General features: G+C 41.0%; 1 protein-coding gene across 5 annotated transcripts in view; it reads left to right on the top strand.

The window, feature by feature from the left end:
- Positions 1–17,279: 17,279 nt before the first annotated feature.
- Positions 17,280–25,244, top strand: part of SHMT1 (serine hydroxymethyltransferase 1) — a 49,008-nt gene continuing 41,043 nt past the window's right edge. For 3 of the 5 annotated variants that reach the window (XM_043977766.1, XM_043977762.1, XM_043977764.1), the window contains exons 1-2: positions 17,280–17,401; positions 18,616–18,749. The gene's annotated coding sequence lies outside the window, so the exon portion shown is untranslated. Of the gene's footprint in view, positions 17,402–18,448; positions 18,469–18,615; positions 18,750–25,244 lie in introns of those variants that run through there. The other 2 variants (XM_043977763.1, XM_043977765.1) reach the window with 2 other exon arrangements.

The raw sequence follows: 25,244 nt of genomic DNA, 5'->3' as shown, positions 1-25,244 counted from the left end.
GTCTCAGACACTTGACATTTACTAGCTGTGTGACCCTGGGCAAGTCACTTAACCCTCATTGCCTTAGAAGAAAAAAAAAAAAAGAATTGAAGTAGCTCAAAAGAAACACAAGATGGTCAAATTTAGAGAATCCACCTCAAGTGTTCACATGCACTATTTGTGCCCGACCTATGCTAGAGCGTTTCGAACTTGTATTGGTCTGATCAGCCACAGTAGGACACACTGTAACTTTACCCTACCACACAGATATCATTTTGGTCCTCTTATAAAAGGGCTTAGCACAGTATTTAGCTCATAGTAAGTGTTACATAAATGTTAGCTATTATTGTTATTAATATTTGTGATTTTCACAATCATGCCCCAAAGACAGACTTTGGAGCAGCCAACGATGTAAGAAAACATGCTGCTTGTACAAGTTCAGACTCTAGAATGAATTAATTTAATAGGGGAGGAAATGGGTGGTTACATATAATCTCTGGTGTAATTATCTTATCTTGGAATAAATAAATTGATTTTGGACCAGAAGGAATAGCTACCAGTAATTGCCCTTCTTTCAGTGTTATGGTCCAAGAAGGGATTCATAACATATGCTTAAAACATTTTCCCCCTACGTACCCAAGATACACTGCCCACTGTTTGCTTTCTGTTTGCTCCCTACTTCTGGGGTCTTCTCAGACCTGAAATGTCTTTCCAGGCTCCATGGATCTTAGTAGGACTAATTTTTTAAAACCATTTTTTGGGTTGGTTTTGTTGTTTTATTGTTGTTGCTGTTTTCTCCATAAGGAGCTTAGAATCTGTTCTTAAGTAGTATGGCCTCCTCATCTATGGTTTTCATTCCAAGGTTTTTGGTGACTAAATTTAATTCTTTTTTTTTTTTTTAGTGAGGCAATGGGGGTTAAGTGACTTGCCCAGGGTCACACAGCTAGTAAGTGTTAAGTGTCTGAGGCCGGATTTGAACTCAGGTACTCCTGACTTTAGGGCCGGTGCTCTATCCACTGTACCACCTAGCTGCCCCCACTAAATTTAATTCTAAATTAAATCTATTTTAATTTAAAGGTGTCTTTTGTATCATATAACTTTCTATCTCATTGTTTTGACTTTCTTTTGTTTTGACTTTTTATTAGTAATAGGACTACTCTTTTTGTTATGAAGGGCAGCTAGGTGGTGCAGTGGTTAGAGTGCTGGGCCTGGAATCAGGAAGAGCTGAGTTCAAATTCAGCCTCAGATACTAGCTGTGTGACCCTGGACTTAACCCTGTTTGTCTCAGTTTCTTCACCTGTAAAATGAGCTAGAGAAGGAAATGGCAAATCACTCCAGTATCTTTGCTGAAAAAAAACCCAAATGAGGTCACAGAGTTGGGCATGACTGAAAAACGACTGAGCAAAAACCAAAAGTACAAAGTTTATTCCCCAAATGTTGGAGACTTTATCCTACACACTTTTTACTACCTCAGGCTTGGGAGGAGAAGGGGATTAGCTCTATAGTTTAGCTATGTTTCTATAATGCACAATCTCAGTTTCAACCCCAAATCCCTCCTTGGGCTCAAGCCCCAGGTAACCTCAGTACCTTTGCCAGGCTGACTGACTGATACAACATTCTGCCTGAAATCTTGGCTTCAAGATCTCTTTGGCTTGAACTTTGGATCCGGTGCAGATCACGTTTGGCATCTGAAACTGAGGACAAATCAAATAGAACAAGACAAACATTCCAGGGACACCGTGTTGCTGTAGAGTTGGGTGGTTGGAGTGGGGGTGGAATTTATCCCCCTACCAGTTCAATTCTTGCCTCCCACAGCAGGAAAAAAAGAGAGAGGCTGTCCCAGTCTGGTCAGTTTTAAAGACCAGCCTATTCCAGCTACAGGAAACTAGATAGCTCAGTGGATAGAGTGTTAGGCCTGGAGTCAAAAAGACCTGTGTTCAAATCTGACCTCAGATACTTACTAGCTCTGTGACCTTGGGCAAGTCATTTAACCTCTGTTAGAATAGGAGACAAAGGCCCTCCAAATCCAGAAAAAAAAAATGAACTGTGGAATATGGATGCTTATTGGACTATACTATTTCTTTTGGTTTTGGTGCTGTTGTTTTTCTTTTTTGAGGTTTTCCCTTCTTGCTCTGATTCTTCTTGTATAACATGACTAATGCAGAAATATGTTTAATGTTATATATGAGATTGCCTGCTGTCTGGGGGGGAGGAGGGAGGGGAGAGAAGGAGAAAAATTTGGAATTGGAAATCTTATCTAAACAAAGGTTGAAAACTTAAATTAATTAATTAATTAAAAAAAAAAGAATAGGAGACAAGTAAGTGGCTTAGTGGATGGAACACTGGGACCAGAGTCAGGAAGATCTGAGTTGAAATCCAGCCTCAGGGAGCAGCTGGGTGGTGCAGTAGATAAAGTACCAGCCCTAGATTCAGGAGAACTTGAGTTCAAATCCAGCCTCAGACACTTGACACTAGTTGTGTGACCCTGGGCAAGTCACTTCACCCTCATTGCCCTGCAAGATAAATAAATAAAAATTTTTTTTAAATCCAGCCGCAGAAACTTACTGGCTGTGTGACCCTGGCCGAGCCATTTAATCTCTCTGTTTGCCTTAATCCACTGGAAGAGAAAATGGCAAACCACTCCAGTATCTTTGCCAAAAAAAACCCCACAGACAGTCCACTGGGTCATAAAGAGTCAGGCACAACCAAACAACAACATTCCAGCTACACACTCAGTCAAAGGAGGCTACTCCCACCCAAGTGATGGGGGAAGTCATGATGCAGGGTACCTTCAAGTTAGGGGGTGTGTTCCTATACAAGGCAAACCCCTTACATATGAAACATTAAAACATTGTTAACCCTCCCCATAATATGTGACCTTCTAGAATTGTTGGGGAGGGTTTTCTCCTAATAAAATTTATTAACCCTGGAATTTTGTATTTCTCATGATTGACGGTAAGAAGAAAATACAAAATGGAGGTGGAAGGAGGAAGAGAGTGATCAGTCAAACAAGGACGAATGTGCCCAGGGCACACTGAACAAGGAAACAAGCAGGGATAAAGAGCGGGTTAAGAGAGAGCATACACCAGGAAAGGAACCGTCCCAAACAGAGCAAACCTCCTGATTCTTTACCTCTCAACTCAATGTTATTATTCATAACTTCATGGAAGGCTGTGTCATGTTTTGAAACAAATTATCCCTAGTTAGTTATCCCTGAGAAAGTGGATAATATTCTGAGTTGGTCCTTAGAGCCCCGTGCAAAATGTCACACATATGAAGACATTTATTTATTTTTTATTTGTTTGGGGGGGGGCACTGAGGGTTAAGTGACTTGCCCAGGGTCACACAGGTAGTAAGTGTCAAGTGTCTGAGGTCATATTTGAACTCAGGTCCTCCTGAATCCACTGTGCTTTATCCACTGTGATACCTAGTTGCCCCCTATTTTTTTTAATAAAACTTCCCCCAATTACATGTAAAAACAATTTTTTTAAACATTTGTTTTTCAAAAATTTTGAGTTCTAAATTCTTTCCCTCCCTTCCCTCTTCCTGAGAGGGTAAGAAATCTAATATAGGTGACACACGTGTGATTATGTAAACACATTTATATATTAGGCATTTTGTGGAAGAAGATTTGAACCAAACAAAGAAAAGAAAGTAAAAAATAGTATGCTTCAGTCTGCATTCAGACTCCATCAGATCTTTCTCTGGAGGTTGATAGCATTTTTCATTATGAGTCCATTGGAATAGTTTCGGATCATTGTATTGCTGAGAAGAGCTAAGTCATTCAAAGTTCTTCATTGTACAATGTTACTCTTACTGTGTACACCTTTTTTCTGGTTGTGCTCACTTCACTTGGCATTCATTCATGTCAGTCTTTCCAGGTTTTTCTGAGATCATCCTGCTCATTATTTCTTTCCTTTCCTTTCCTTTCCTTTCCTTTCCTTTCCTTTCCTTTCCTTTCCTTTCCTTTCCTTTCCTTTCCTTTCCTTTCCTTTCCTTTCCTTTCCTTTCCTTTCCTTTCCTTTCCTTTCCTTTCCTTTCCTTTCCTTTCCTTTCCTTTCCTTTCCTTTCCTTTCCTTTCCTTTCCTTTCCTTTCCTTTCCTTTCCTTTCCTTTCCTTTCCCTTTCTTTTCTTTCTTCCTTCCTTCCTTCATTCCTTTCTTTGCAGGGCAATGAGGGTTAAGTGACTTGCCCAGGGTCACACAGCTAGTAAATTCCAGATTTGAACTCAGGTCCTTCTGAATCCAGGGCCGGTGCTTTATCCACTGTGCCACCTAGCTGCCCCCAGCTCATCATTTCTTATAGCACAATTCCATCACAACCATAGACTATAACTTGTTTAGCCATCCCCCAGTTGATGGGCATTGCCTCAATTTCCAATTCTTTGCTACTAGAAAAAGAGCTACTATAAATACCCTTGTACAAATAGGTCCTTCCCACCCCCCCTCCTTTTTCTTCAATCAATAGTATTTTTTTCCAATGACATATAAAAATAGTTCCCTCCTTCCTCATTTAAAAAAATCTCTTTGAGATTACGATTCAGACCTAGTAATGGTATTGCTGGATCAAAAGGTATGCACAGTTTTGTAGCACTTTGGGCATAGTTCTAAATTTCTTTCCAGAATGGTTGGATCGGTTCACAGTTCCACCAGCAGTTCATTATTGTCCCAATTTTCCCACATCCCCTCCAACATTTATCATTTTCCTTTTCTGTCATACTACCCAATGTGATAGGTATGAGGGGGTACTTCAGAATTGTTTTAATTTCTATTTCTCTAACCAATAGATCAAGCAGCTAGGTGGTACAGTGGATAAAGCACTGGCCCTGGAGTTAGTAGGATCTGAGTTCAAATTTCACCTCAGATACTTACTAGCTGTGTGATCCTGGGCAAGTCAGTTAACCCCAACTGCCTTAAAACATCCAGCGCCATATCCAGTTGTCCTGATGTATATCCTGCCACTGGACCCAGATGGCTCTGGAGGAGAGAGTGAGATTGGTGACCTTGAACAGCCCTGCCTCATTTAAATCCAATTCAATGCAAGTCATAACATCACCCCAATGTCATGTTCCTCTTCAAGAACAAAGGACAAGGGGCAGCTAGGTGGCACAGTGGATAAAGCACCAGCCCTGGATTCAGGAGGACCTGAGTTCAAATCCAGCCTCAGACACTTGACACTTACTAGCTGTGTGATACTGGGCAAATCACTTAACCCTCATTGCCCCACAAAAATTAAAATTAAAATTAAAATAATTAAAAAAGAACAAAGGACAAACAACAAGAGTGATTTAGAGCATTTTTTCATGTGACTATAGATAACTTTGATTTCTTCATCTGAAAACTGCCTGTTCATATCTTTTGACCACTTATCAATTGGGAAATGACTTGTATTTCTTATACATTTGACTCCATTCTCTATATATTTGATAAATGAGGCCTTTATCAGAGATACTTGCTGTAAAAAAATTTCCCCCAGTTTTCTCCTTTCCTTCTAATCTTTGTTGCACTGGTTTTGTTTGTGCAAAACCTTTTAAGTTTAATACAATCAAAATTATCCATTTTACATTTTTTAATGCTATCTCATTTGGTTCTAAATTCTTCCCTTATTCATAGATCTGACAGGCAAACTATTCCATGCTTCCCTAATTTGCCCATCCTTTATGCCTAAATCACCTTTGATCTTATCTTGGTATACAGTATGAGATGTTGGTCTATACCTATTTTCTGTCATAACATTTTCCAATTTTCCCAGCAGTTTTTGTCAAATAGTTAGTTCTTGTCCCAGAAGCTTGGATCTTTGGGTTTATCAAACACTAAATTACTATGGTCATTTACTTCTACATACTGTGTACCAAATTTATCACATTGATCCACTACTCTATTTCTTAGTACCAGATTGTTCTGATGATTACTGCTTTATAATATAGTTTGAGTTCTGGTATAACTAGGCCACCTTCCTTCACATTTTTTATTGATTTCCTTAATATTCCCTTAATATTATTGACCTTTTATTCTTCCAGATAAATTTTGTTAGTATTTTTTCTAGCTCTATAAAATAATTTTGGGTAGTTTAATTGGTATGGCACTGAATACATAATTTAGGTAGAATTGTTATTTTTATTATATTGGCTCAGCCTACTCATGAGCAATTAATATTTTTCCAGTTGTTTAGACCTGAATTTATCTGTGTGAACATAAGAAGCAGTTTAACAAATGTATTGTATGCCCAGTGCCTAGCACAGTGCCTGGTCCATAGCAGATATTCAATAAATATTTGTTAACTGAACTCTTCACCAATTCTACTACCACTAGAGCTTTTGTTAGTTCCATAGGTAAAATTCCTTGTGTTCCCTAGCAATTTAAATTTTTTTCCTAGCAATTTAAAAAAGATTCCTCTATATATGTTGATTCTTTGCCCTAACAGTAGAAGAGAATTGAGGCCTTCCTGCTGACAAACTATCCAAATTTCCTTATTTGTTCCTGTGCTACTACTGGGTCTGTGGATCTGGCCAGATCCAGTCTGACTTGTCTTACCCCAAACAAGTCTGGTTTCTGTAGTAAGGACTTAAGGAGAGAGCCTTATTCAGCAGAGGAGCTGAGTTAGTGCCAGGACACCTGTGACTGTGCATATACCACAAGGAGGAAGTCAAAGCCAGAAAGAAAAGCCCCATACTTACCAAAAATATTCACAGCTGCACCTTTGTCGTAGCAAAGAATTAGAAATAAAATGTTTGCTCATCAGTTGGGGAATAAGAAATGAAAGATAAGAGGTATTCAGAGAAACATGAATAGACTAAAATGAATTGATGTGGAATAATGAAGGTAGAACCAAGAGACCAATATATACAATGACTACAAAAATGTGAATGAAAACTACACTAAAGCTGTAAGAAACAATGAGCATGGGGCAGCTAGGTGGCTCAGTGGATAGAGCACTGGCCCTGGAGTCAGGAGGACCTGAGTTCAAATCCAGCCTCAGACACTTAACACTTACTAGTTGTGTGACCCTGGGCAAGTCACTTAACCCCAATTGCCTCACAAGAAAGAAGGAAAGAAACAATGAGCAGGAGGAGTTCAGAGAAACCTGGAATGACTTACATGAACTGAGGCTGACTGAGAGGAGCAGAACCAGGAGAACATTGTACACAGTAACAGCAACACTGTATGATGAACAATTGTGATAGACTTGGCTCTTCTCAGAAGTGCAATGATCCAAAACAATTTCAAAGAACTCATGATAGAAAATGTTCTCAACATCCAGAAAAAAGAACTGTGGATTATGAATGCAGATTGAACCATACTCTTTCTACTTTTGGGCTGTTTTTTCCCCTCTTTTTTTGAGTTTTTTCCCTTGTACTATGATTCTTTCACAACATAACTAGTGCAGAAATATGTTTAATGTGATTGTACATATATAACCTATATCAGGTTGCTTTCTGTCTTGGGGAAGAGGGAGGGAAGGGAAAGTGGGAGACAAATTTGGAACTAAAAATCCTATGAAAACAAATATTGAAAACCATACTTACATGTAACTGGAAAATAATTAAATACTTTTATTTTTAAAACTACACTAAAAGGAGTCAAACAGTCTGACTGTAGTGATCAATCTTGTTCCTTACTCTTTCTGTAGAGGCAACTGGGTGATAAAGTGTAGATTGCTGGCCTGAAGTCAAGAAGAAGACCTAAGTTCATATTAGGAAGACTTGAATTCAAATTTGGCTTCAGATAATTTTAAGCTGTGTGACCCTGGGCAAGTCACTTAACTTGTGTGCCTCAGTTTCTTCAATTGTAAAATGGGGATAATAATAAGCATCTACCTCACAGGATTATTGTAAGGATCAAATATTTGTAAAATGCTAAACACAGCAGTTGGCACACAGTAGGTGCTTAATAATGCTTGTTCCCTTTACCCTTTCTCTTGGACTTCCAAGCCAAAGGTTGGAAGGAAGGAGATTACTTCCTTCTCCTCAATCTCAGAAGCAGAAGATGGTAGCTTGCACGAGAAACCCTGGGAGAGCAGCAAGTGCAAAGCCATTCCAGATGAGCCTGAACAGTTTCTGGATCTCCACTTCTGGATATCTCTTCTGTCTCTGTTTGCTTTTCTGAGCACAGGTCACGGTCAAGTGCTCCTGAAAATGAATGTTTTTAGCCTTGGGGTGGTTAGCCTCATTCGTGATCTAGAGTGTGAAAGCTCCTGAGTTTGCAAACTGGGCACCGAGTTTGAGAATCCAGAGAAAGGTTTTTCTCAACAGCAGCAATTCAGAGAAGGGAGAAGGCAGTCCTGAAGTTAAAGATGTAGAATACTGGGACCAACCATGACATTACTGTGATCTCCTTGGCTGGTGCAGGTTTGAGGTAAGAGTGAATGAGGGGGGCAGCTAGGTGGCACAGTAGATAGAGCACCGGCCCTGGAGTCAGGAGTACCTGAGTTCAAATCTGGCCTCAGACACTTAACACTTACTAGCTGTGTGACCCTGGGCAAGTCACTTAACCCCAATTGCCTCACTAAAAAAAAAAAAAAAAAAGTGAATGAGGACTAAGTCTCCCAAAATGTCTGGGGAGATGGCCAGTTTAATAAGACTAATCAGCAATTGAAATGTTTTATTTTCCCTGTGTTCGGTGATACATGCCTGTACATATGTTCACTTGTACACATATACTTGTGTGCTGTTTATTGCTATCTTTTGCTTTTATATCTCCTAACTTTCCCACTGCATCTCTCCCTCTACTCCCTTCCAGAGAGCCACTCTTTAGAATAAAGTGTAAAAAAGGAAGGAAAAAAAAAGTTCTGCAAAACTAACCAACATATCCCCAGAGTCTGTTGCCACTTGAAAGTTCTATACCCATGTTTTCCCACTTTTTCAAACGAGCTTGGGTCAGGGGGAAGTAGGTCCCTTCTGATATAATTCATGCTTGATTATTATCTCCATTTGACAGATGAGGAAACTGAGGCTCAAAGATATTATGAACCTTGCCCATAAGTGACCACATAGTTCAGGTCAAAACAGATGTGTGGGGCAGCTAGGTGGTGCAGTGGATAGAGCACGGGCCCCGGAGTCAGGAGTACCTGAGTTCAAATCCGGCCTCAGACACTTAACACTTACTAGCTGTGTGACCCTGGGCAAGTCACTTAACCCCAATTGCCTCACTAAAAAAAACAAAAAACTGAGATGTGAACCCTAGTTCTTCTGATTGCACCTTTAGTTATCTTTCCACTATATCATGTTTCCTCACTGACAAATACTACAATTTTGTGCTAAAAACAGCTTAGATTTTAGAGGCAGTAGTTCATAAATTTGCCACTGGATGGAGTCCAAGAATTTGAAACTGGCCCTGTATGTGGATTTGCTTTGAATGTTGATAACTGTGGTGTGCCAGAGAGGCAGTGACTGATCTTGGTTCTCTCAAATTAGAGGCATGATAGATGTGAAATGTCTACCTATGTAATATCACCAACTCTCCCCACCCCATCACAAATGAACTTTCCCTTATACAAAGAAACACAGTGAAGCAAAACTGACCACATCCAATTACTTGTGCAATATTGTAGGGAATTGTATTTCATAATTTGTTCTCCACAGCCAAGATCGGTTATTGTGATTAATCAGAATTCTTCTGATTTATAGTGTTAAAGTCACTTATATCATTAGTCTTCTTGTACCTTGTTCTCCTAGTTCTATTTTCTATATCAATTCATAATATAATGCCTGCACAGATAGTCTCTGCCTGCTTCTACTGGACCACATGGAAACACAGGGCTGAGCTTACTTCTAAGTATGGGTAACTTATGAGTTTGTAAAGTGTGGTGAGGAAAATTCTCCTAATTGGCCACCAAGGAAGAAGAGCCGATGACCCTGTGGATCTGCAAAAGCAATGTCCTTCCAGTCCACCCATTCTCTTGTTTTCCAGCTGTGGAGAATATGGGTAGTGTCCAGCCTCATCCAGAAAATTGGAGGAGGCAGGTAAGAGTAAGAGGAGGCAATTACCTCGTTTCTCACCCAGGGCCATGTGTCTGTGAAGACATGGCCACCTCTGACTTACTTGCGTTTGTTCTTTCCTGATCTTAAGTGAATGAGTATCTCATGGTGGATGTGTCCAGGACTGGTGGCAAACTTGTGATTTTTCAAAGGTCCAATGATCTGGGAGACCTGGGATGAAACAACTATAGCATCCTTGGAGTGGCAATGGCTGATAGTATGGGAAGTGTCTGTTATCAGGAGTAGAGAGATATACCACGTGTAGATGGATGTAGAAAGATCCAAGAGGGTGGTGTGTGACTTCCTGTGGTATAAGTGCCCATTATAGACTCCAAAAAGGGAACCAGTCCCCAGAGCCCAGATGTACAAACTACTCATCAGAGAGCTGTTCCCAAAGAGAGCTGAGCAAGGACTCAGAGAGAAAGGGAAAAGGACTTATAGCAGTATTAAAGATTGTTAGTTACCCTATTGCTCCATGTGTTCTCTTCATGTGTGCTTCACTAAAACTGTACTCTAAGGACTAGCCCCTTTGGTGTGAGGGCTGCTTAACCACCTGTCACCCAACTCTCACCTGTGTCTCCAAGAAGCTGCAGTGTGTGCAGCAGCCACATGCTGGTAAACAGGCTCCACCTATGGGCTAAACCAGGTTAAGGGTAACCAAGGTGCTTCAAACCAATTGGTGAATTAGGGAGTGTCTACCCCAAGCACGTGAAGACTACCCATCAGAGTGCGTGGATGAGAACAATTTGTTCCAAAGGCAGCTGAAGCAGGTGCTGTGGAACGTTTAGAGCTTGGTCAGACATCAGACACCAAGGTCATCCACTGTATAGTGATGATGGTCAGTGTCTTACCACTGGACTTTAATGACTCAGGAAGAGAGAATGAGGTTGACGACTTTGTGCAACTTTGCTTCACTCAAATCCAATTTACCATTTACCAACAAGTCAAGACATCACCTTGTGGTATCATTGGTCCTTTGAAAAGGAAGGACAGACAGCGACAACAAAAACTCTACGTTTCACTCTGGAGCAGCTAGATGATGCAGTGGATAGAATCATCAGCCCAGGCAGGAAAATTCATCTTCCTGAGTTCAAATCCGGCCTCAGATAGTTACTATCTGTGTGACCCTGGGCAAGATCCTGTTTGCCTCAATTTCCTCATCTCTAAAATGAGCTGGAGAAGAAAATGGCAAATCACTCCAGTATCTTTGCCAAGAAAACCCCAAATGGGATCACAAAGAGTTGGATACAACTAAACAACAAAGTTTGAAAATGCCTTCCCTGGGGGCAGCTAGGTGGTACAATGGATTAAGGAGGACCTGAGTTCAAATTTGACTTCAAACACTTGACACTTACCAGCTGTGTGACCTTGGGCAAGTCACTTAACCCTCATTGCCCCACCAAAAAAAACCCAAAACCAAAACAAAAAAAAAAAGAGTATCACATTTCCAAAGAAAAGAAAGAAAGAAAATACCTTCCCCATGAATGTTGTATGTATTCATGGAAGAGTCAAGCCCTGGGTTATAAGGGGAATGTTTTGTAGCAGTTTCTTACTATGTCATCCTATTTTTACTTTCAGCAACAAACATTTATTTTATTTTCCAGTTACATGGAAAACTTACATTGAAAACTACCCATGTATGGGTAGTTTTCAACATTCATTTTCATAAGATTTAGAATTCCAAATTTTTCTCCCTTCCTCCCTCCCTTTCCTTCCCGCTCCACAAGATCGCAATCAGGTTATATATGTACAATCCACAAGTGTTCTTTTTATCAGTTCTTTCTATAGGGGTGCATAGTAAGCTTCCTCGTTAGTTCCTTGGAATTATCTTGGATCATTGCACTGCTGAGAGTAGTTATGTCATTCACAATTGCTCATTGAACAATACTGCTGTCACTACAAATAATGTCCTCCCAGCTCTGCTCACTTCACTACACATCGATGTTCATTAGCCTTTCCAGGTTTTTCGGGGATCATCCTGTTTGTCGGGGATCATCCTGTTTGTCATTTCCTGTAGCACAAGACCATTCCACTACAATCATATAACACAGCTTTTTCCATCATTCCTCAATTGATGGACATTCCCTTGATTCTCAATTCTTAGCCTCCACCAAGAGTTAGTGCTAGTAAGTGTTATGTGTTTGAGGCTGGATTTGAACTCAGGTTCTCCCGATTCCAGGGCCGGTGCTCTTTCCACTGTGCCACCTAGCTGCCCCTATCCTTGAGCCAATTCTAATGAGATTGAGGCCTTTGAGCCAATTCTGATGAGTATTATGGTTCATTTACTGCCCAGATTAAATAGATTACTCCACCCAGTTGGGTGTATCTGTTAGTCCCTCCTTGAGGCAGCTCTGATGAGTTTAAGGTCCTTGAGCCTTTTCTGATGAGTGTAAAATTCATTTACTGCCCTGCTCCTCTCCCATCTCTTCCCCAACTCCATAGTCTTTTCCTGTTACTTTCATGTAGGATTTCACTTCTGCCCTTCCCCCTCCCCCAGTGAATTCCCTTCATCACTCAATTTAACCCTAAAGATGTCATCACCTAGCTAAATGACACAGTGGACAAAGCATCACCCCTGGACCCAGGGGGATCCCAGCCAAAACCCGGCCTCAGACACAAGACAGTTGCCCAGTGTACGACCCCAGGTATGTCCCCCAGCTCCAGTTTTTTTTATCGTTCTCTAGGGTCTTGTATTTGAAAGTCAAATTTGCTATTCAGTTCAGGTCTTTTCATCACAAATATCTGAAAGTCTTCTTTTTCATTAAAGTCTCATTTTTTTCTGCTGAAAAATAATGCTGAGTTTTGCTGGGTAGGTGATTCTTGGTTGTAATCTCATTTCCTTTGCCCTCTAGAATATCATATTCCATGCCCTCCGGTCATTTAATGTAGAAGCTGCTAGATCTTGTGCTATTCTGACTGGGGTTCCACAGTACTTTAATTCTTTCTTTTTGGCATCTTGAAATATTTTCTCCTTGACCTGAGAGCTCTGGAATTTGGCTATAATATTCCTAGGAGTTTTCCTTTTGGGATCTCTTTCTGGAGGTGATCGGTGGATTCTTTCAATTTCTATTTTAGCTTCTTCTTCTAGAATTTCAGGGCAATTTTCCCTGAGAATATCTTGGAAGATGGTGTCTAAGATCTTTCCTTGATCATGGTTTTCAGGTAGACCAATAATTTTCAAATTCTCTCTCCTGGACCTATTTTCCAGGTCAGCAGTTTTTCCCAGAAGATATCTCACATTGCCCTCTATTTTTTTATTCATTTGGATTTGCTGTATTGTGTCTTGGTTTCTCATAAAGTCACTGGCTTCCATTTGTTTAATCCTAATTCTTAGGCAATTATTTTCATCAGAGAGCTTTTGTACCTCCTTTTCCATTTGGCCAATTTGACTTTTCAAGCTGTCAACTTTTTCCTCATGCCTTTCCTGCATCACCCTCATTTCTCTTTCCATTTTTTCCTCTACCTCTCTAACTTTATCTTCAAAGTCCTTTTTGAGCTCCTCTATGGCCTGAGACCAATTCGTATTTTTCTTGGAAGCTTTAGATAGAGGGGCCCTGATGTTGACATCTTCCTCTGAGGGTGCCCCTTGGTCTTCCTTGTTACTGAAGAAACTTTCTATGGTCCTCACCTTTCTCTGTTGGCTCATCTTGCCTTTCTTTTACTAGACTTTTAGCTCCTTAAAGTGGGGCACTGTTTCCAGGCTGCTTGAGATACTTCTCAAGCTTAAGAAGTCCCAGGTGGTATGATTTAAGGAGAATCAGGTTCTTCCCTCACCCGGCCTGTTTCCTGGTCCTTGGATGACCCCAGACCAACTTGCTAATCAACCAGCTTTGTGTGTTCTGGTTGTTACCTCCAACAAGCCTGTGCCCCTCCCCCACCTGGGCCACTGCTACTCGAGCCTAGCTCCTGCTTCTCAGCAGGGGTGTAAAATCCAAGTTCTGCCTTAGCACCAGCATAGACCTCTGTAGTCTCCCCCCTGCACAGGGCTCAGCCCACTCACCAGACTGTGAGCTTAGTTCCAGACAACACTGGTGCTTCAGCTGATTCAGAGGCTCTGGGGGTCTCCTTCTCTGGTGAGGCCTTCTTGGGACTGGATCTGTATCAGGGTGACTGTGGAGTTGGGCTCAACTCCTGTATCAGCACAGCAGCTCCCTCCTTCCGACCTTCCAAGCCACTCTTGGTTAGAAGATGATTTCAGCACATTCTTCTGTGAGTTTTGCTGTGCCAGGCATTTTCCTATGGTGTTATTTGGATGCTTTTTTGAGCAATTGGCCCAATGTTAAACTATTTCTCACCCTCACAAGTTATAATTACTTTAAATGAATCCTCTTTCAACTTTAATACTACTAATTGCAATAGTATGGCTAACTTTTTAGCATTTTGTATACTGTGTTGCAAGGACTGGAATATTGTTTGTTTCTGCATTATTAGCTATAAAATTCTAAAAATCATTCAAATCAATTTCAAGTTTTAAAATATCACTTAAATGATACATATTTCACCAGCTATTCATGGTAAAGCTAGTTCCTTATATGGGCAAGTTAGCTGTTATTCTGTCATTATCAATCATTCCTGACTCTTCATGACTTCTTTGTGGGATTTTCTTGGTAAAGATACTAAAATGGTTTGCCATTTCCTTCTCCAGCTCATTTTATAGATGAGGAAACTGAGGCAAACAGGTTTAAGTGACTTGCCCAGGGTCACACAGCTAGTAAGCATCTGAAGCCTGATTTGTTTTTTTTTGTTTTGTTTTTTGGCAGGGCAATGGGGGTTAAGTGACTTGCCCAGGGTGGCACAGCTAGTAAGTGTCAAGTGTCTGAGGCTGGATTTGAACTCAGATACTCCTGAATCCAGGGCCAGCGCTTTAACCACTGCGCCATCTAGCTGCCCCCCTGAAGCCTGATTTGAACTCAGGTCTTCTTGACTCCAGGCCCAGAGCTCTATCCACCTAGCAGCCCCTAAGGCCAAGTAGATCTAATAAATTGAAATAATTTAAAATTCTTTCATTATTTTGATCTGACAAGAGATATAAGGTCATGTATTGAATTATATTTTCTATTAACATATTCCTAGGAAGAAGATTAAACTTGTTATTTTTAGAAAATGGAATGTTTTAAACCTATTTGACTTAATAATCAACTTAAAATTCATGTTTTCCAGTAACAATCTTTAAGATTTCCTAAGCTTTTATGATGCGTTTGATTACTTTTTGTACTTTCTGAATGCTAATCTTCACTGTAATGCTGTCGAAAGTAATAAAAATTCTTCAAGAAAGTCAATCATTAAAGGAAGGTCTGGGAAGCAATTGATATTAGCTAATCTCTTTAGCAAACCAGAAGGAGAAAAATACACATATAATGCAGAATGAATGCCAAAGCCTAGAATTCTTGACCTTACTGGCTTCCTTGGCCTCTTTCAAGGCTCAATTCAAATTCCACCTTCTGTAAGTTTGTTTTTCTTCCTAACCCTCCCCTCTACTAAAACATCCCTAGGATATTATCTTCCATTTGAAATACACACACACACACACACACACACACACACACACACACAGGAAATGTGTATATATATATATATATATATATATATATACACACACACACACACAGAGGAAATGTGTATGTGTATATATATATATATATATACACACACATACACACACAGGAAATGTGTATGTGTATGTATATATATATATAATTTACATGTTGTCTTTTCATTAGAATGTAAGCTCCCTGAAGCTGTGAAAAAATTGGAAAACTGATACATTGTTGGTGGAGTTGTGAACTGATCCAACCATTCTGGAGAGCAATTTGCAACTATACTAGGTCTGTATCCCAAAGAAATCATAGAAGAGGGAAAAGGACCCACATGTACAAAAATATTTATAGCTGCTCTCTTTGTGGTGGCAAAGAACTGGAAATAAAGGGAATGCCCATCAATTGGGAAATGGCCGAACAAGTTGTGGTATATGAATGTAATGGAATACTATTGTGTTTTAAGAAATGATGAGCAGGCAGATTTCAGAAAAACCTGGAAAGACTTAAGTAGACTAATGCTGAGTGAAGTGAGCAGAACCAGGAGAACATTGTACACAGTAACAGCAACATTGTGGGATGATAAACTGTGATAGACTTAGCTCTTCTCAGCAATACAATGATCCGAGACAATTCCAAAGAACTCATGATGGAAAATGTTCTCCACATCCAGAAAAAAGAACTGTGGATTCTGAAAGCAGATTGAACCATACTGTTTCTACTTTTGTTTTTTCTTTTTTCGAGGTTTTTCCCTTTTGTGAGAAATATGTTTAATGTGATTGTACTTATATAACCTATATCAGATTGCTTTCTGTCTTGGGGAGGAGGGAGGGAAAGGAGGGAGGGAAAGGAGGGAGAAAAATTCAGAACTAAAAATCTTATGAAAACAAATGTTGAACCATCTTTACATGTAACTGGAAAATAATACAATACTTTTATAATAAAAAAAAAGAATGTAAGCTCCCTGAGAGCAGGAACCCATTTTGGGTTTTTTTTTTAATCCCCTTGCACACAACACAGTGTCAGACACATAGTAAGTGCCTAATAAATGTTTGTTTGATATGTTGCCTAAATCCAGGTAAGAGATAAGGAGGACTTGGATTCGGTTGGCAATTGAAAAAAAAGTGCTCATTTGAGAAATAAGTTATTTAAGTTTTGGGACTGGAAAGTTAGTGGGTTGAACTTGGCCCACTGGGGCATGAAAATGACAAGAGAGCTAATTTTCAAAAAATCTTGCTTGAAATGGGGGCTGCTCCAATCTTGGACGAGCATGACAACATCTGTTTATACCTCATTAGCGGGGCCAGACAGAGCGGCGCCAAATTAGAGCCTAGTCACCCCGCCTTCTTTGCAAAACTTCACCCCAGTAAGCTCTCTTAGGACGGATGGGGTCCACCCACCCCTGCCATGCTTGGGGCGTCTAACGGAGCCGAGAAGAGGCGGAGCTCCGTGGAGGAATCCGAGCAGCGCCAAAGAAAGACTTTTTTTCACTGCAAAATTTGGGCCCTCGTGCCCTCTCCCGGGCTGAGTGACTCCGCCCACCACTCTCATTCCTGCCAATGGTGTCTGGAAAGAGCTGAGATCGGTGGAGGGAAGGAGTGGCGCCAAATAGAGATCACCCATAGGGAAAACGAGCTCCCTCCGGCCCTCGCCCCGAGCGAGTCGGCTCCGCCCACTACAGCCATTCCCGCCTATAGCGTCCGGCGGAGCCGGAAAGGGGCGGAGCCAAACTTGCTTCCTCGTGCCCTGTCCCAGACCCAGTCGGCTCTGCCCACCCCCCTCCCAGCCTTTCCCGCCTATAGTGTCTGGCGGGGCTGGAAAGGGGGCGGAGCTCAGTGGAGGGACAGCTCTGGTTTCGGACAAAAGAGGAATCAGCTTGGGTGTCCTGCTGTTACTCGCTGATTGGTGCCCAGGTAGGGACTGGGGCCAGGGTCAGGGCTCTCCCGGGCCGGGGACTCCTCGCCCCGATAAGGATTGTTCTGGGGAGCCGCGTCACGTGGTCTCTCGCTCTTGCCTCTGGGGGGGTGTCCGGGGGTCCTGGGGTCCTAAGTGGTTAGGGTGTTGCCGGGGAGACTAGCAACTAACGGACCGCCCGTGAGAGAAGGCAGGGGTCTCAGAGACACTTCCCCCACCTAGATTTCCTGCCTTTCCCCCCTCCCCGCGGTGTCCTGCACAGCAGGAGGGACGCACCCCCCCCCCACCTTGACCCCAGCTCAGGGGGCTGGCCCAGCGGCGTCCGCGCCTAGCGGCTGGGCTACGTACCCCGACCTTAGGCAAGTGCAAAGCTCTGGACCCCTCCCCTCAATTCTGGGGAGCGTTCCTTGCAGTCCGGATGTAACTCTAGGGTGGGGGTTCTTCACGTGGAGTCTGTGAACTCGGTGGATTTGTTGTTGTTATTCATATTTAGATAGTTTATTTCACCAGAATTGGTTTCCGTTGTAATCCTGTGTATTTCATTTCGTGCGTTTGTTCTGAGAATTAGCTTCACCTGATAGATATAAATAAACATGCCTCCCCCCCCCCCGCCCCAAAAAAGGTGACTCTTTAGGGCAGGGCTTCTAAAACTTTTTCCACTCGCGACCCCTTTCTCCCCCGAGAAATTTTTACGCGGCCCGGGTATACAGGTACATAAATTAGGGATACCTAACTTGTCGCCACATATGGGGTCGCGACCCCCCTCCCCCTGTTTAAGAAACTTTGCCCTAGGGGGAGCTTCGATGCTTTAGAAGCTATGGAGGGAGGTAGAGGAAGGACCTAGCGCTTCTTTTGCACATCTGGCACCTGGTGGGACTGGAAACACAGGTTCGGGGCACGTCTTCCTATCGAAGAACCAGATTGGCTTATTTTGAGCGAGCTGATTTCCGCCCTTTTCCCCCCAAGCCGAGGCCAAGCACATTAGGCCAAAGATGCCATGTGCCCAGGAAGATCACCTTAAAAGGATGATGAAGAATGGGTTCTCTCAGCTGCCTTGGTTTCTTTTGTGTGTGTGTGTGTGTGTGTGTGTTGCCCATGGGAAAGTGGGAGGAAGTTTTCAGAGGGGTGGGTCTCGTACTTTTTTTTAAGCTGTAGAAGAAGCGTGTGCGTGCATCTTCTGGAATTCTTATCTTTTGCTTTCGCCCGGGGACAGGCTGCTTATCTGAGTGTGGACAATATTGGACCGGATTGAAAAAAGACGGGCTTTCAAATCCTGCTTTTGGCATTTAGTTCCTGTGTACTTTATCTGAGCTCCTCTACTTAGATCAAAGATTTCTCCACTGAAAGGTGCGTTGCAATCTGGGTTGGGGGGTAGAATTTTACTACAGGGAAGAAATTCTAGATGTTTGCTTTCTATCTCCCAGAGCCTACTTGTGTTCTTCACGAAGTAGATTAGAACTAGAAGGGATCTCAGATCACTTAAATCAGTTCACTCACTTTATAGATAAAGACACTGAGGCTACACAAGCTGATGTTTGAATCCATGTTGTCTGACCTCACATTAATGTGCTTTTCTTGAATGAATGAGGAAATGTTCCCTTTCCCAAAACTTAAACTTTGTCTTCTTCAACCGTGTTTTGATTTTTCCAAATTGAATTTGTGTTTCTCCTTCCCCTCCATTCTATGCAAATTGATTTTAACACTGCTGACCTTTGGGTTTTAACATTTCTGTGGTAACTTTCACCTATGAGAGCTGGACCGAAGTAACTCAAGGTTAAGTATTTCCCTGAATACTTGTATAAATCACAAAATATTCACCATCAAGTTGCCACTCTGTCTTGAGGCCCTATTCTTAAGCTTTGAATTCAGAGGATGAAGCTAAATCTGATGTTTCAAAGCAGATAGCAGAGGTCCAAAGATTCCAGCTCATAAATCCTGTATGTCTAGTACATACCTCTAGTCCATGTGTTTTCCTTGAGTGTTGAGGGTGTGAATGAATTATTCAGTAGTTAGGAGCACTGGGGCTAGGCCATGAGTAGTTATTAAGTCCTGGTACTAACTTGAAATTTATTGGGTTTGATTAGATTTGGTGGAACAAAGTATGACATCCCTAAATTAAATTGATGTCACTTCCTTCATCCTTGCACATTGACTACTGCTCCAAAGTTTTGATTCTTACAGTTTGCCTAGGGTAAATGACTTGCCTAAAGCCATACAAGCCAGCATGCCAGAGTCTGGACCACCATCCCTCATTCAAGCTTTTCCCACCCCACCCCACCCCCAATAAGGAACTTTCCATTGTCAGGTGGTCACCCCATCTATCCTCTATAAAAGCTTCAGCCTTCTGTTAGAGGAGAAAGATGTCTCTAAGCCTTCGCCTCCCCTTGAGGCTAAGTCTTCAGCTTCTTTCTCAGTCACTTTCTCTAACATCCAATAAAGAACCATTTTAATTCTAATTGGACTGCATGCCGAGTGAAATTCTTTACGGAGGAATACCAAATGACCCCTACCACCTATTTCCTCATGACACGTTCATGTGCTCTCAATACCCACTATATCCTCTCATTAACTCTCTTAGATCTTTCTTGGGGCAGCTAGGTGGTACAGTGGATAGCATACTGGTCCTGGAATCAAGAGGACCTGAGTTCAAACCTCACCTCAAACACTTACTTAGCTGTGTGACCCTGAAAAGTCACTTAACCCCAATTGCCTTAAACATCCAGGGCCTTCTCCAGTCATTCTGATATATATCTATAGATATAGATATAGATATACACATACATATATATATTGAGAGATATATATACATATATACATAGATGTGTATACACACATCTGTATATCTGTCTATCATCTATCTTTCTTGCCACTGGACCTAGATGACTCTGGAGGAGAGAGTAAGGTTGGTGACCTTGCACAGCCCTCCCTCACTTAAATCCAATTCAGTGCAAGTCATGACTTCACTTTCTAATGTCATGGTCCTCTTGGAGAAATGAAGGACTGACAGTACCAACAAGATCTTTCTTTCTTAATTCTTCTTTGAATATATTCTTTTCTTCATCCAATGACATTGATAATTTTTTTTGTTATGAAATCAAAGGAATTGTTGTCTAAGAGAAATAAATAGCTCTGTGGAAGTGAGTTAGGAAACCGGCTTCTGGAAAAGAAGCCTTTTAAAGATGAATTTGCCACTTGATAGGGGGCATTTCCCAAATGGACTTTAATTATTTGATGGCTGGGAAATACTGCTTTTGCACTTTACGTGTTTTTTGACCTTGAGTAGTTAATGTTCAAACATGAATTTTTATGTTTTAGGGTTGGAGTGTTCTCAGCCACCACTTGAGGCATGCTTTGGTGGGTCTGTAATCTTCACATGAATTTGATGTGCAGAATGTATGTGTGTTAGCAGATAGGAAGCTTCTTGGGTTGCATTGCCCATGCTTGAGTGCCAAGCTCAGAGTTACTGCAAATAAGTTAGGCAGAGGACCAACAATGATATAATTCCAAGCCTGCCTTCTCTTTCTGGAACATGGATAGTATTTAATTCTTTCTACTGCTGAGAAATACTGTTATCAATGGAAAGTAATGCCTCTCTGTTGCTGGAATATTCTTAGATTTAATTTAGTTTAATTTTATTTTATTAAGTTGATTGGTAATTACTGAAGATTCAGATTTTTCTGGGATGTTTGGATTTATAGAGCTGCCAATAAGAAGGCAGGCCTAAAGTCAAATTTGTTTAGAGATTGCTCTGGTTTTTTGTTAATGTGTCAGAAAATAAGAAGTGGAGTTAAATAATAACTTTGATATTTATTAGGTTATTCACTCTGTATGTTTACCTAGCAAATAGTTACAGGATCAGAGACTTGAAATGAAGCAGCTTTAGGAACTATGTAGTTTAACCTGTTCGTTTTACAAATGAGGAAAATGGAGATCCAGAGACATGCTTAAAGGAGACTGGGGACAGAGATAGTTCAAATCCAGCTCCAGACACTTACTAGTTGTGGGCCCTGGCCAGTTGCTTAAACTCTGTATACCTTAGTTTCCTCATTTGTAAAACGGTGATAATAATACCTACCTCCCAAGGTTGGTGTGAGGATCAACTGAGATAATATGTAATTGTAAAACACTTAGCACAGTGCCTGACACACAGTAAATATTATATAAAAGCTAGCTATTATTATTTGAGGTCACACAACACAGAAATGGCAGATTTGAGGTGCCCAGAGGTCCACTTAAACTTCTTGCATAACTTTAGCAAATAAGCTGTCCTCTGAGTATTTATGTAAGACTTCTGTCTTGAGTGAAAGTTATTCAAAATTCATTACAAAAATCATTTGGTGGAAAAAGTAGTTGCCTAGGGCAGTATTTAAAAAAACAATAACACATTAAGCTTATAGTGAATTCGATGGCAAATTAATTCCTAGAATCTCTACACCTGCACGGAGAATATTCATGCTACTAAATCCTATGTAAAAACAGACCCTGAAGATTTCCAAGTGATAGGTTGACCAGAGACTTGAGATAGGTTGCTCTGTGGAACAAGTCTTGAATGAAGAATCAGAGGACCTGCATTCTAACTGTTTATTTATCTGTATGAATATGGGCAAGTTATTTTACTTTTCTGAGCCTCAGTTTTGTCATCTATAAAATGAAGGGTTTGAACTAAATGACCTCTTGTTCTTGTTGTTTGTCCTTTGTTCTAGAATAGGAACCATGACATCTGCAGGTGATGTCATGGCTTGCAGTGAATTGGATTTAAGGGAGGGAGGGCTGTGCAAGGTCACCAACCTCATCCTCTCCTCCAGAGTCATCTGGGTCCAGGGGCAAGATATACATCAGGATGATTGGAGATGGCCCCAGATATTTAAGACAATTTGGTTAAGTGACTTGTCCAGGGTCACACAATTAGTAAGTGTCTGAGGTGAGATTTGAACTCAGGTTCTCAGAACTTCAGGGCCAGTGCTCTATCCACTACGTGACCTAGCTGTCCCAAATGATCTCTAAGTCCCTTCCAACTGTTTAAATTTATGATATAGTGATATGAAGGGTGGATTGGAGGGAGGGGGAGAGAAGTGCCCCATGAATAACTTTTAGGATGCTGCTGTAATACAGTCATTTTTAGTCACATCCGAATTTTAGTGAGCCCATTTGGGATTTTTTTTTCCTTTTTCTTTTTAAATCTCTTTTAGGATACCAACTTAGTAGTGGTATTGCTAGGTTGAAGAGGATGCCTGGTTTTATAGCCCCTTGGCCATAGTTCCAAATTGCTCTACGGAATGTTTGAATCAGTTTACAGCTTTACCAAGAGTGTATTAATGACTCGTTTTCCCCATATCCCCCCCCAACATTTGTCATTTTCCTCTGCTGTCCTATTATCCAATCCAGTAGGTATGAGGTAGTACCCAGAATTGTTTTGACCTGAATCTCTCCAATCAATAGTGAGTTAGAGCATTTTTATCATAAGGCTATAGGTGGCTTTGATTATTTCATCTGAAAACTTCATGTCTTTTGATTATCTATCAATTGGGGAATGGCTCTCATTTTAACAAATTTGACTCAGTTCTTTATGTGTTTGAGAACTGAGGCCTATCAGACAAGCCTACTTTAAGGTTTTTTTTCACAGTTACTATTGCTAACTATATAGTAATATATCGTGCCCTGAGGGAAAGTGGGAGGGGAAGGGGATAAGGGGGAGGGAGCAGTCAGAAGCAAAATACTTTTGAGGAGGGATAGGGTGAAAGAAGATAGAAAATAGAATAAATATCAAGAGGAGGGAGGGAATAGGATGGAGGGTAATACAATTAGCCATTTGGGTTTTTCTTGGCAGAGATACTGGAGTGGTTTGCCATTTCTTTCTCTAGCTCAATTTATAGATGAGAAAACTGAGGCAGACAGGGTTCAGTGACTTGCCCAGGGTCACATAGCTAATGTCTGAGGCTGGATTTGACCTCGTCAGGTTTGACACTGCACCCCCCATAGTCTAGGCAGGTGATAATAGGAAGAGAAAAGTGAATCCAGAGATCATGTGTGTGTGTGTGTGTGTGTGTGTGTGTGTGTGTGTATTTGGGGCAGGGCAATGAGGGTTAAGTGACTTGCCCAGGATCACACAGCTAGTAACTGTCAAGTGTCTGAGGCCAGATTTGAACTCAGGTCCTCCTGAATCTAGGGCCAGTGCTTTATCCACTGTGCCACATAGCTGCCTGCTAGATATATAATTTCTGAGGGGAGTCTCTTGGGAAGTAGGTCACTACTTACTGCTTTGATCCACCATTTTCCTTCCTCTTTATACACAATGGAGACTGGGATCCTAGGCACCCTGTGTGATAAGTTTTTTTCCCTTTCTTAAAAGGGTAGAATATGTATGTAGAAACCATGAGCATAAGATCACCATTATACCTTGGCCCTGGTCACTACTGCTGTAAGTTATTGCTTCTAATACCTTCTTTGGCAGAAGGTCCTAAACACTGCCTCCTTGTCCCTCCTTACTTACCCCGCTCTCTACGCCTTACGCATCATCAGTAAAAAGAAGAGGGGGAGATGAATAATAGAAATTTATATGGGCCTGGGCCCATAGAGAGCCAAAGCCAGCTCTACAAAGAAACCAGAAACGGCCAGCCAGAGAAATGGGTCAGTCATTTATTAATGCATAGAGGCCAGGTAGTAAACAAGTGAGAACCTAGAGTAGTCCAGTTTTTCTGGATCTTAGAAGGCTGGAGAGGTCACATGGAGCCATATTTTAACTTAGAGGCTCTGAAACCAACTAGAAAACTCATCAGCACAGTCTCTGAGGACTGTGAGGCTCATCTGCTGGGTCTCCATTACATGTATTTTAGCCATTTTTTCTCTTCATCAGTGTTTCTATTTGTCGTTTTGAAGGCTATGTGTGGATCCTAACTCCCTTCTTAACCTCTTATTACTATGATAGTACTAACTTGACTGGGAAGCCCCAGTTAGAGTTTGTTGTTGTATTTTTTTAGCAGTATACTTTATAGTAGCAGTGAAATGTATTGTGTTATTTATATAGATGTAATATTTACCTGTGCAGTGATTTAAAGGCCTTTGAACATTGATACACATGAATATTTCCATATGTGAAAACAAAAGAATGAAGTCATGAATCTCACTTATGCATTGCTTGTTTTTTCTTTATAAAGTATATATTAAATTTAACACAGTTATACCAACACTGTCCTGCTTGTGTGTATTTCCTTATGAACTTCCTCCTGTGCTCTTATGTGTATTTTTAATGTTTCGCTGATGCACTTTTATAAGTCTTACTCTGCATTAGTTTATACAAGTCTTCCCAGGTTTTGCCAGATATATGCCTTTTATCATTTCCTGTGTCCCAGTGATATTTAATGACAGTCATACGTAATTTGTTCAGTCATTCCCTCCTTTATTTCTTGTTGAGTCATTTCAATCGTGTCCAACTCTTCTTGACCTGATTTTGGGGTTTTCTTGGCAAAGATACTGATTTGCCATTTCCTTCTCCAGTTCATTTTACAGATGAAGAACTGAGGCAAAGAGGGTTAGGTGACTTGTCTGGGGTCACACAGCCAGGTGTCTAAGGCCAGATTTGAACTCATGAAGATGGTCTTCTGTCCACTGCACCAGCTACCTACCCCTCTTTTCTATAGTTTTCATAATTTTTGTTTAGTAATTTCCTATAAAGTTGTTTAGTCTTATATTTAACAGATAATCATTTTTTATGTACATTGAATTCCTCATTCTGTTTGATCAATCAGTTTCTCCCTATCTACTGTAAAAAATTAATTATTAATAAGTATATCTAACCTGGGAAATTATATATAATTGGATTTACATGAAAAATTATTATTATGA

The sequence above is a fragment of the Dromiciops gliroides genome, chromosome 1 (assembly GCF_019393635.1).
Source record: "Dromiciops gliroides isolate mDroGli1 chromosome 1, mDroGli1.pri, whole genome shotgun sequence".
Lineage (NCBI taxonomy): Eukaryota > Metazoa > Chordata > Mammalia > Microbiotheria > Microbiotheriidae > Dromiciops > Dromiciops gliroides.
This window is presented reverse-complemented; position numbering and strand designations above follow the sequence as displayed.